Source organism: Ambystoma mexicanum, chromosome 4q, assembly GCF_040938575.1.
Source record: "Ambystoma mexicanum isolate Mex_15411 chromosome 4q, UKY_AmexF1_1, whole genome shotgun sequence".
Taxonomy (NCBI): domain Eukaryota; kingdom Metazoa; phylum Chordata; class Amphibia; order Caudata; family Ambystomatidae; genus Ambystoma; species Ambystoma mexicanum.
In genome coordinates this window covers 166479430-166492549 of record NC_090928.1, presented here as the reverse complement: position 1 = coordinate 166492549, position 13120 = coordinate 166479430, and positions in this window count along the sequence as shown.

Sequence of the window (13120 nt, the reverse complement as noted above, 5' to 3'; positions counted from 1 at the left end):
ACGATTCCAAGGGCACTTATGATGTCCGCAATGGTCTGCCAGTGTGCCTGACGTTGTGCAGGTGTGGTCTTGGATCCTGCAACAATCACCATTTCGCGGTCATGTGCGGACACATACTCTACAAGTGCATTCAGTTCGGCCTCATTGAAGCTGGGCTTCCTTGACGGGCCGGACTGTGTAGCCGTGTCTGGGGCATCAGCCTCTACTGGACAAGCACTCTTCCTCTTCCGCTTGGAAGGTGGTGGGGATCCGGAGTGTCCTGCGCCGCTCTGGACACTAGGGGCACGAGCGTGGGATTGCACACTCAGCATGGGAGTTGGTGCAGGCATTATCTCAAGTGTGATGGTGTCAGGGGGAATGTCAGCATGATGGACTTGGACCGACACTGTCCTAGATGGGTGTGTGAGAGGTGGGGTGGATGGAGCCGCAGCTGCCCCTGCAGCCTCCCCAGCCTGCCTACGCGGGGCAGCAGATGACCTAGCTGCCCCTGATCCACGTGGCCTGATGACACCAACGTTCACCGGCGCACGTGGCCTAGACCTGCTGACCTGGAAGTCAGCCATGGAGTCACCCTGTGCCAGGTCTGGTTCCACAGTGGGCTGGTCCAACAAGGGCTGAGCATGGATGGTGTCAGCCACGGTAACCTCAACCAGGGGGGGGCATGGGTGTCCCTGACTGCTCCTCCACACATGGGGGGCTAGGGGCACCCTGCAAGTCACGGCCACATCCCCTACCGGATCCACCACGGCCACCACTTGGGGCTCGGGCATCTTTGCCACCCTTACGGCTTGTTCACCTCCCAGCCATGGCACTGATGTAATTGTGCGTATGGGAGTCAATGTGAACTATTGTCCTGGGCAATTGAGGGTCAAAGGGGTTGGGTACCAGATGGTAATCGTACCCTAGTGCTCTAGCAAGGCTATATGTCACCCCTGGGGAAAGATGACGGGTCACGCAACGCACAGGCACCCCAAAAAAGCGAAGTAAGGTGCACGCAACTCCTCCTAGACCACGTGCGTGGAAAAATAAACCTGCACTATGCTGTGGCACCCAGGAACACAAGAATGAACGTATGTGTGTCACACACAGCCTAGAATGACCTCTGAAGGGGTACGCGACACACAGGGCAAGCACAGATGTTAAATACGTGCGCGACTCACCGTCCGCCAGGAACAAAAGCGTGAAAAATATGCGCGTGTGCGCGTTGGCAACACCCCCGCCAAAAGAAGAATTGTACGCTGTCTGAGGAGACAGGACAACAGTAGTAGGGAACGCTGTTTGAGGAAACAGGCCCAGGAAAAAGAGGAAAAGAGAAAAAGCTGTCAGAGGTAACAGGGAGTACGAACTGGAAACGCCGTGAAGTAAATCGTGTGTGAACCGACAAGAAGTACAGATTTCACCCACTCGCTCTCCACGAAAAGCACGACCAAGGAAATGCCGTTCTACACGTACCTTTTATACACACGTCACAGACGCGCATACGCAATTAGGCCATTTCCACCAATTACGCGCTTTGACACTCGGACGTGTATCTCTTCATTTTTACACGCGCCATTCTCTACGGCCATGCGCGTGACATCACAGCTGCGCATGGTGGCCTTTGGGCCAATGAAATCGCATATGCGAGCACACGTGGTAAAACTGCACGTCCGAGTGTCATCGCGTGTAATCGGAAGGAAGTGAGCGTACACGCGATTGGCCCGGGTGTGTGTATTTCTGGGGTGCGCAGGAAGTTCCACACGCGATTGGTGGAAATCCACGTGTGCTCTGTCATCACTTGTAATGAGGGAAACACCCGCGCGCCTCACGTCACAGACGCGCTCACGCGCTAAGGGCCTTTGGTCCAATGAAATCGCATATGCGTGCTGACGTGCATACGCGCTAAGGGCCTTTCCTCGATTTACACGCAGATGTGCAGGATTTTCACATGCCAAATCACTCCGTATCAAGCTGGCCACGCGTAAGCACACGGAAGACCACGCTCCTGCCCAAAAGGCCGAATTACTGCCCCCCAGAGCCCCGAGCAGCCTCCCACGAGCCATCTGCTGCTGCCTGCCTGCCTGCCTGCTTGCCTGCCTGCCTGCGTGCTGCCACCGTGCCCTGCCATTTGGTGCCTGCACATCAGCCATCTGCAGGGGTCCATTTGCTGTGTCCACCCCTGCTGGAACAGAAGACTCCCGACTGGGATACCATCGCTCCACAGCCCAGCCCCAGGACCCAGTTGCCCACCCACTCCTGCCTCTGGGGTTCCCATGTCGGGCACTGCAACATCTGGCACCACTGGCAACCCCCGGCCAGAGAGGCAGAGGGGCACCAGCTTCACTGCCACCGAAGTTGGTGTCCTGGTGGAGCAAGTCCTGGGGCAGTATGATGCCCTCTTCGGAAGTAAGCGCGCCAACAAGGAAGGACGGACTCGGATCTGGACGGACATCGTGACTGCCATCAACGCGGAGGGGGTGGCAGTCCGCGACTACCAACATGTCAAGAAGCGCTGGGATGACTGCAGGTCCAGGACCCTCTTGAAGGCCCGGCGCCTCGTGGAGGGGGGCCGGGGCCGCATGAGTACCATCCAGATGAGGGTCCTGGAACGCGTAGGCCCAGCGCTCCACGCCCAGATCCTTGAGAGGCAGACCCGTCTGGAGTTGAGCGGTAAGTGGCCAAGCATTGCTGTGTGAGACAGGGCATGTCGCAGTGTGCTGGTTGTCTGATACTTGCCTGTATGTGTGACATAGGCCATGTATGCATGTGTGTGTGCAGGGATGTCATGCATGTGAGACCAGTAATGTGTGAACCACATGGTTGGTGCATGTGTTCAAATGCAACATGGGTTGCCCTATGCGGAATGACCACATGAAAGCATGCCAGTCTCTGTTCCTGGACATGGGTGAGGGATGGGTGCTGATGCCATGTACATGTATGCTGTCAATGTCTGTGTGTCTGACCTGCGTGTCTGTGACTTGTGAATGCCAGGGATGCATGACACATGTCTGTCGCAATGTTCAGGTTCACTGATGCAGCCTAGTCATCCTTGTATCCACTGTGTCTGTGGTGTACGAGGCCAGATGGATGAAACTAGGGTGAAGTGTGTGCATGTGATAGGCATGGCACATGATGCATGTGAGTTCCAAAACAACAGTGTATGTTTCAAGAATCACTTGGACATGTATGCTAATGTCCATAGCATGCGCCATGCCTGTTTCCGCATGTGTTTTACCTGCACTGAGCCATGTGTTGTGGAGGGACATGATGGAAGTGATCTTTGACAGTGCCACTCATCTGCTATTGCTTCCTGTCTAGGCGACCATTGTACAGTACCCTGATGCTTGTGTTCTATGTCTCCCTCTACACAGCGCCACGTGAAGAAGAGGGCGGAGACGGCTCTGTGGAGCAAAGCGGCGGGGATGCCCCCACGGCTGCAGCAGAAGGGGTGGGTGAGCCCCCACAGGGGCTTGCAACGGCGGAAGACGGGGTGGAGCCATCCAGGTTGGTGGTTTCCACAGAGGAGGAGGAGGGCGCTACTGAGGCGCACATGGGGCCTGGTGGGGGCATCCCTGCTGGTGCAAGTGTTGCAGTCCAGGGGCAGGGGCAGGAGGCAGCACAGGTCGCCGTGGAGGGGCCTGTGCATGTCACTGGCCCGGACACTGTGACTGCACCACCATCCCAGGCCCGTCCGCAGGCCCGTCCGCAGGTAGGGGGGATGTCCATGTCCATGTCATCTGACTCCTGGCCGTATGGAGAAGGTCCTGATTGGTGTCGCGTTGCGCACAGGTGCAATTTGTGATGAGGTGCGTGCTTCCCGGGAGGAGCATGCACGTCATCACGGAGAGCACCGTGCCGACGTGGCCCAGTTGGGAACGGCCATGGTCGGGGGTCTCCTACATGTGTCGGCCAATCTGGCGAACCTCTCCTCCTCTGTGGAGACTATGCACCAGTCGTTCTCCATGCCGTCTTCCTGCCCAGATGCCACCAGGGCCCCCTGTGGACCTGCCTCGACCAATGCAGCCGGTTTGGTGGGGATCCCATCCCTGCCACAGTCGGGAGTCGGAGGTCCAGCAGGGGTGGACACACCAGCAACTGGACCCCAGCAGATGGAGGATGTGACGGCATCATCGGGCAGGGCACGTGCACGACGGTGTCAGTGGATACCATCAGCCTGGATGCCGTCGTGCTGGCACAGGCAGTTGCGTCGGAGGCAGCAGCAGGCTCGACGTGGGAGGCATCATGGCTCGGGGCCATCAACATCAGGGGTGCAGGCATCGGCCGGAGGGCAGAAGAACCCTGGAATGGGAGTGGCTTCCGTGTGGGAGCGGTTGGGCCAGCAGAAAGGTGCGGAGTGGCAGCGGGCAGAGGAGGAACGGCTCACAATGGTCAGGGAGGAGAACTCCATGCGGAGGGCGCTGAGGCGGGCTGAGTGCCTCGAGGGTCTTCGCAGGGAGTTGGAGCTGGACACTGCTTTATCCCTGCGAGACCTCGGGGCCAGGGAACATGCCCGCCTCCAAGACATTGAACAGGAGTTCGATGATGCCCTGGCCCATGACAACATCCAGTGAGCCGTTGGACTAGCCCGCTGCCCATGTAAATAGTTATGTAGTTAGTGTTAGGTTTCCTTTGTTTTTGCATTTTCTTTGGACCTTTTGGACAATGGGCCACATTTTTGTATATAGTTATTTTTTATTAGGTAGTGTTGTTAGATAGGTTTCATTTCTTTTGTTGGGATCATGGACCCTGGCTTGTTCACCTGTACATAGTTCACTGTTGGATTTTCTTTTCTTTTTACTATTTACCCATGGAGCAATGGCTTTCAATTATAATTTCCCATTGGATTTTCTTTTCTGGACTGTGACTTTGGACACGATTCCTTTGGATTCTGATTTTTGGTTTTGCATTTTTTCATGGACATGCTTCTTTTTACTTTTTTTACATTCCCATTTCTGTTAGTTTATGTTTGATTCAATTCATGTTTTCTTTAATACATATTTTTTGATCAAACTTCAATGTGTAGTATCATCTCATTGGTTTCATGCATATCATGATATGGGTTTTGAGATTCACTGACACCCATTGGGTGTATGTGAGGGACATGTGTTCGTTTCCAAACTTGCAATTGCAGTTCTATCATGTTATTGCCATTTCTGAGTGGGTGGATGCAATTTGGAGGCTGACCATAGGGACCGGGGATCTAGATTGTGATGACATGTTGGCTGGGGAACATGAGTTGGACATGAGTGGGGGCCTGCTGGCAGGTGCCCCACAGTGCTGGGGGGTGGGGTGCAGGGGAACATGAGTTGGACATGAGTGGGGGCCTGCTGGCAGGTTCCCCACAGTGCTGGGGGGTGGGGGTGCAGGGGAACATGAGTTGGACATGAGTGGGGGCCTGCTGGCAGGTGCCCCACAGTGCTGGGGGGTGGGGGTGCAGGGGAACATGAGTGGGGGCCTGGTGGAGGCTGCCCCTGCACTGCTGGGGGGGTGAGGGTGGTGGGAGATATGAGTTGGACATGAGTGGGGGCCTGGTGGAATCTGCCCCTGGTGGCTGGGGGGTGGGGGTGGTGGTAGACATGAGTGGGGGCCTGGTGGAGGGTGCCCCTGTCTGCTGGGGGGTAGAGGGTGGTGGGAGACATGGGTGGGGGCCTGGTGGAGGCTGCCCCTGCACTGCTGGGGGGTGGGGGTGGTGGGAGACATGAGTGGGGGTCTGGTGGAGGCTGCCCCTGCACTGCTGGGGGGGTGAGGGTGGTGGGAGACATGAGTTGCACATGAGTGGGGGCCTGGTGGAATCTGCCCCTGGTGGCTGGGGGTGGGGGTGGTGGTAGACATGAGTGGGGGCCTGGTGGAGGGTGCCCCTGACTGCTGGGGGGTAGGGGGTGGTGGGAGACATGGGTGGGGGCCTGGTGCAGGCTGCCCCTGCACTGCTGGGGGGTGGGGGTGGTGGGAGACATGAGTGGGGGCCTGGTGGAGGCTGCCCCTGCACTGCTGGGGGGTGGGGGTGGTGTGAGACATGAGTGGGGGCCTGGTGGAGGCTGCCCCTGGTGGCTGGGGGGTGAGGGAGGTGGGAGACATGAGTTGGACATGAGTGGGGGCCTGGTGGAGGCTGCCCCTGGTGGCTGGGGGGTGGGGGTGGTGGTAGACATGGGAGGGGGCCTGGTGGAGGCTGCCCCTGCACTGCTGGGGGGTGGGGGTGGTGGGAGACATGGGTGGGGGCCTGGTGGAGGCTGCCCCTGCACTGCTGGGGGGTGGGGGTGCAGGGGAAAATGAGTGGGGGCCTGGCGGAGGCTGCCCCTGCACTGTTGGGGGGGAGGGTGGTGGGAGACATGAGTTGGACATGAGCGGGGGCCTGGTGGAGGGTGCCCCTGACTGCTGGGGGGTAGGGGGTGGTGGGAGACATGGGTGGGGGCCTGGTGCAGGCTGCCCCTGCACTGCTGGGGGGTGGGGGTGGTGGGAGACATGAGTGGGGGCCTGGTGGAGGCTGCCCCTGCACTGCTGGGGGGTGGGGGTGGTGGGAGACATGAGTGGGGGCCTGGTGGAGGCTGCCCCTAGTGGCTGGGGGGTGATGGTGGTGGGAGACATGAGTTGGAAATGAGTGGGGGCCTGGTGGAGGCTGCCCCTGGTGGCTGGGGGTGGGGGTGGTGGTAGACATGGGTGGGGGCCTGGTGGAGGCTGCCCCTGCACTGCTGGGGGGTGGGGGTGGTGGGAGACATGGGTGGGGGCCTGGTGGAGGCTGCCCCTGCACTGCTGGGGGGCGGGGGTGCAGGGGAAAATGAGTGGGGGCCTGGTGGAGGCTGCCCCTGCACTGCTGGGGGGGTGAGGGTGGTGGGAGACATGAGTTGGACATGAATGGGGGCCTGGTGGAATCTGCCCCTGGTGGCTGGGGGGTGGGGGTGCTGGTAGACATGAGTGGGGGCCTGGAGGAGGGTGCCCCTGACTGCTGGGGGTAGGAGGTGGTGGGAGACATGGGTGGGGGCCTGGTGGAGGCTGCCCCTGCACTGCTGGGGGGTGGGGGTGGTGGGAGACATGAGTGGGGTCCTGGTGGAGGCTGCCCCTGGTGGCTGGGGGGTGGGGGTGGTGGTAGACATGAGTGGGGGCCTGGTGGAGGGTGCCCCCGACTGCTGGGGGGTAGGGGGTGGTGGGAGACATGGGTGGGGGCCTGGTGGAGGCTGCCCCTGCACTGCTGGGGGGTGGGGGTGCAGGGGAACATGGGTGGGGGCCTGGTGGAATCTGCCCCTGATGGCTGGGGGGTGGGGGTGGTGGTAGACATGGGTGGGGGCCTGGTGGAGGCTGCCCCTGCACTGCTGGGGGGTGGGGGTGGTGGGAGACATGAGTGGGGGCCTGGTGGAGGCTGCCCCTGGTGGCTGGGGGGTGGGGGTGGTGGTAGACATGAGTGGGGGCCTGGTGGAGGGTGCCCCTGACTGCTGGGGCGTAGGGGGTGGTGGGAGACATGGGTGGGGGCCTGGTGGAGGCTGCCCCTGCACTGCTGGGGGGTGGGGGTGCAGGGGAACATGGGTGGGGGCCTGGTGGAGGCTGCCCCTGCACTGCTGGGGGGTGGGGGTGGTGGGAGACATGAGTGGGGGCCTGGTGGAGGCTGCCCCTGGTGGCTGGGGGTTGGGGGTGGTGGTAGACATTGGTGGGGGCCTGGTGGAGGCTGCCCCTGCACTGCTGGGGGGTGGGGGTGCAGGGGGACATGAGTGGGGGCCTGGTGGAGGCTGCCCCTGCACTGCTGGGGGGTGGGGGTGGTGGGAGACATGAGTGGGGGCCTGGTGGAATCTGCCCCTGGTGGCTGGGGGGTGGGGGTGGTGGTAGACATGAGTGGGGGCCTGGTGGAGGGTGCCCCTGACTGCTGGGGGTAGGGGGTGGTGGGAGACATGGGTGGGGGCCTGGTGGAGGCTGCCCCTGCACTGCTGGGGGGTGGGGGTGGTGGGAGACATGGGTGGGGGCCTGGTGGAGGCTGCCCCTGCACTGCTGGGGGGTGGGGGTGGTGGGAGACATGAGTGGGGGCCTGGTGGAGGCTGCCCCTGGTGGCTGTGGGATGGGGGTGGTGGGAGACATGAGTGGGGGCCTGGTGGAGGCTGCCCCTGCACTGCTGGGGGGTGGGGGTAATAGGGGACATGAGTGGGGGCCTGGTGGAGGCTGCCCCTGGTGGCTGGGGGGTGGGGGTGGTGGTAGACATGAGTGGGGGCCTGGTGGAGGCTGCCCCTGCACTGCTGGGGGCTGGGGGTGGTGGGAGACATGAGTGGGGGCCTGGTGGAGGCTGCCCCTGCACTGCTGGGGGGTGGGGGTGGTGGGTGACATGAGTGGGGGCCCGGTGGAGGCTGCCCCTGGTGGCTGGGAGGTGGGGGTGGTGGGAGACATGGGTGGGGGCCTGGTGGAGGCTGCCCCATGTGACTGGGGGGTGGGGGTGGTGGTAGACATGGGTGAGGGCCTGGTGGAGGCTGCCCCTGCACTGCTGGGGGTTGGGGGTGCAGGGGGACATGAGTGGGGGCCTGGTGGAGGCTGCCCCTGCACTGCTGGGGGGTGGGGGTGGTGGGAGACATGAGTGGGGGCCTGGTGGAGGCTGCCCCTGGTGGCTGGGGGGTGGGGGTGGTGGTAGACATGGGTGGGGGCCTGGTGGAGGCTGCCCCTGCACTGCTGGGGGGTGGGGGTGGTGGGAGACATGCATTGTTGATCAGTAGTGCAAGGTGACATGTGGGTTGGCTGGGGGGCATGCCCATGGTGGATGGGCTGCCTGCGGGACATGAGCAGGGGTGCAGGGTAGTCCCCCGTGGTGTGGGCTGCCTGCAGGGGCCGTGGAGGTTGTAGAGCGAACACCTGGGAGGACCCACACGGCCAATTCACGTGTAGTACTCCCCAGAACCCCTGAAATACACGTACCCTGCTGAAATTGCGTGTGGAAGTTCCCGCGCACCCCTGAAATACACGTACCCTGCTGAAATCGCGTGTGGAACTTCCCGCGCACCCCTGAAATACACGTACCCTGCTGAAATCGCGTGTGGAACTTCCCGCGCACCCCTGCAATACACGTACCCTGCTGAAATCACGTGTGGAACTTCCCGCACACCCCTGGAATACACGTACCCTGCTCGCATGGGGCCAATCGCGTGTGGAACTTCCCGCGCACCCCTGAAATACACGTACCCTGATGGAATCGCGTGTGGAACTTCCCGCGCACCCCTGAAATACACGTACCCTGCTGAAATCACTTGTGGAACTTCCCGCGCACCCCTGAAATACACGTACCCTGCTGAAATCGCGTGTGGAACTTCCCGCGCACCCCTGCAATACACATACCCTGCTGAAATTGCGTGTGGAACTTCCCGCGCACCCCTGGAATACACGTATCCTGCTCGCACGGGGCCAATCGCGTGTGGAACTTCCCACGCACCCCTGAAATACACGTACCCTGATGGAATCGCCTGTGGAACTTCCCGCGCACCCCTGAAATACACGTACCCTGCTGAAATCGCGTGTGGAACTTCCCGCGCACCCCTGAAATACACGTACCCTGCTCGCACGGGGCCAATCGCGTGTGGAACTTCCCGCGCACCCCTGAAATACACGTACCCTGCTCGCACGGGGCCAATCGCGTGTGGAAATTCCCGCGCACCACTGAAATACACGTACCCTGCTGAAATCGCGTGTGGAACTTCCCGCGCACCCCTGTAATACACGTACCCTGCTGGAATCGCGTGTGATACTTCCCGCGCACCCCTGAAATACACGTACCCTGCTGAAATCGCGTGTGGAACTTCACGCGCAACCCTGTAATACACGTACCCTGCTGGAATCGCGTGTGATACTTCCCGCGCACCCCTGAAATACACGTACCCTGCTGGAATCGCGTGTGATACTTCCCGCGCACCCCTGAAATACACGTACCCTGCTGATTTTGCGTGTGATACTTCCCGCGCACCCCTGATGCACACGTACACAGGACAATCGCGTGTGGAACTTCCCACGAACCACTGAAATACACCTTCCCCGCTTGGCATTTGCTGTTTGCCAAGTGAAACAGGAGATGGGAGAACCTCTACTTCGCTGACAAAGAGGAAGTAACAACAATAATAAACGTAAAGTGTGTCAGCGGAAAAAAACAAGTTATGGAGGAACCCGTCTATGGAACTAGGAGGGGGGCACCCAAATTCAGAACCACAGATCAAACCATACCAAGAGCAAAGAAATTTAGAAACCATAAATGTTTTATTTGTATTTCATTATATGTTTAAAATATACATATTGAATCATGTTTCGAGCTCATTATCTGAATAATACCATTTAATTAGAAAATTGAAAAACACAGTACTTTTCTAAAAACACGACTGATAATTCAGTCAACGCTAACTTGATGTAGCCAAGCAGTCTGAACGTCATGTCGGTTGAAGGGGATCATCCAGCTGGCGGTCAGAGGCTACGGCCACATTTAACAATATAAGAACCGCCGTAGCTTACTAGTCAAAATAATGTTGGTTCCTTCTGAAGTTATGACCAACAGAAAAAAGAAGGGGTGCCGTGCGTCAACTACTATACTGTCATGACCTATTGAATACACTGGGTCCGACATGTAAATAGACAGTAGTTTCGATGGTACAAGGCATCTAAGCTGATTCACAATTGATGCCCATCTTCTTCAGGACGGTGCACTCCCATCAGATGTATGCCACAGGATTTTATAATGTGGAAAACTGCATGTGTAAGGCGATAATGCGTTCAGCTGTAAAGATTTGTGCAGGCTGAATCCATAATTTTGCCTAAAACATAAAACAGAAATAGAAAGACACACACATCAGTCACACGAATTCAAAAATAATTAGTGCAATAAATATTACGCTAAAGTTTAAATATTTAAATAATAAACTAAAAATGTGATTTTGGTAGGAATGATCTTGTGAATAACGAACCGGGAAAATGCCTCCCTCCAAAATGATAAGGCAAAAAATCCTCCAAACTTGATAACGGGAGAAATGGGTATAGCAATTAATTCTTAAATTACCATTATCTCAACCTTGAATGCTGGTCACCTTTTCCCGAATGTAAATCCTGAGAAATAAATGTAGGCCAGCAAAACCAGTTCTCTATGAAGTAGAACTGCGGAAAACAAAAAACGACAAATAGGAACATGTTATGATCACAGAGAGGCAGTGATAAATTAGAAACCTCTCGGAAAAATAGAAAAAGACCACCGAGTTGCAGTCCTTCCCAATGTATTCACAGGGCAAAGACATTCTGCTCACCTGAATAAGGATAAACAAGGCGAAAAAGACATTAATCTTGACATTGTGTTGCAGGCGACAGATGACATCAAGGCGTCTGCAAAAAGTTGTCCTATCAGGATGGAATGTTGTTCGGCGTGGCGTAATGAGCACACCAAAAACTAACTAGATAAATAAATAAATAAATAAATAAACAATATGCCGCCAGTGCAAGGTGTTATCATAACACAACATAATTGTTTTGAGATGGTCGGCCTGATAGTAATCGAATTGTGTTCCCAAATCTTTCAAATTATTTCGACACAGAGCAAAATGCTCAGCAGATGTGATTACTGCCGTGCTCATAAAAGTGTCAATAAATGTAAAAAAGGGTTAAAGATTCCTAAATGTTTTAAAGCGTTTTGCAGAGCATTTTCAGCATATAACACCCATGCAACTGACTAGCAGTTTCCCAACCAATAGTAAAAGCCAGATTTATTTGCTTTGTAACAATATCCAAATAATGTCCCGTTTTTCAAAATGCACGTTGCTAGAGGCGCAAAGCCTCGGCTTTCAGAATGTGGCTGCAAGCCTTACAAATATAAAGTAGGCAGATGGACACGAGATGCATGTAAGGCAGTAGTACCTCGGATCTTAGCATATGGCTGCGAACTTCCCAGTAGTTAAATAAACAAACAAAGCAACACATCCCTACCCGACTTACCTAAACAATGTTAGCGTCTTGAAATTGCATGCATCCATGCCCCCGGGATTTCAATGAATCTCACGAGAGTTGTTAACGGCAGGGGTTTAAATAGCCAAAAGGGCGGGTGACAAGGTAATTAGTCAAAATGAGCCCCAGCTGGAAGTGCATGTGCACGAGCCCAAACTGGGAAGGGAAATCACCATTCTCCCCGATGCTATGCAGTCCCAAAGGCTCCAGCTGAGGCAATCGCAGTAAACACACGTGCTGCAAAGTAAAAAAGCGTCAATCTGCAAAATCGCCTCGTGAGCAGTAAATCTGTTTGCCAGCCCTGTGAACTGGTCCAGGGTTAGCGCAGCCCTTTGCGATTATTTGGGGATTTTGAAGGCTTTTCCTTGTGCGAGGGCGTTCTTGGGGGCGTAACTGGCGCTGCTGCAGGGTCGCTGCGCCACGCTGCGCCACGGCTGGTTTTGGATGCGAAAATCCATGAATACGCTGTGCGCGGAAATCGATTTTAGCGCACGCGGCTGGCGCAGACATTCGCACGGGCATGCTGTGCGCCAGTCGCGTGCGCCACTTTTGTGCGAATTTCTATGAATTACCCTGTAAATGTTCATTGGGGTTAGTGCCCAAGCACAGAAAGTATGGATTCATCTTCTGATACTAATTGACTAACAGACTGTGATACAACTCTGCAAGCTGAAACTATTTTACCTTCATCTGCCATTTTAAATGTATACTGCAGCAATCACCACTGTCTGTTAGTGTCAGCCTCTCATTCTTCTCAGGAGAAAGTATTTAAAGTATTTAATGTGTGAGGGTGTTTGCCATGGCCCTGCACTTATGATCTCAAACTCACATTGATTATGAAGTTATGATAGCGAGAGCATCCATCAACCCCAGTGAGCAGGTTCAAGTTGTAATTTAACACAAATATGTTGACACTGTGGGAGCAGCATCACAAGAGTGTTAGAGTGCTAGAAAATATTTAGTCCCTGACACTTATTTTCTTACAAGTTAGGCACTGAGTAAGACCTTGGGTTTCCAACTAATGTGGGTATTTGCAAATGTCTGTGAGTGGTGCACACAATTTTGTGTGCAAGCAATACATGCAGAATGTTGTGTCTTAGTAAACCAGCTTTTCTTATGATTATTACTATCTCAACAGACACCCCTGTGTCAGGCTCTGCAGACCACTTGTTTGTATTTCACCCTTTAGCCTCGTAGAACCAAGTGCGATCAG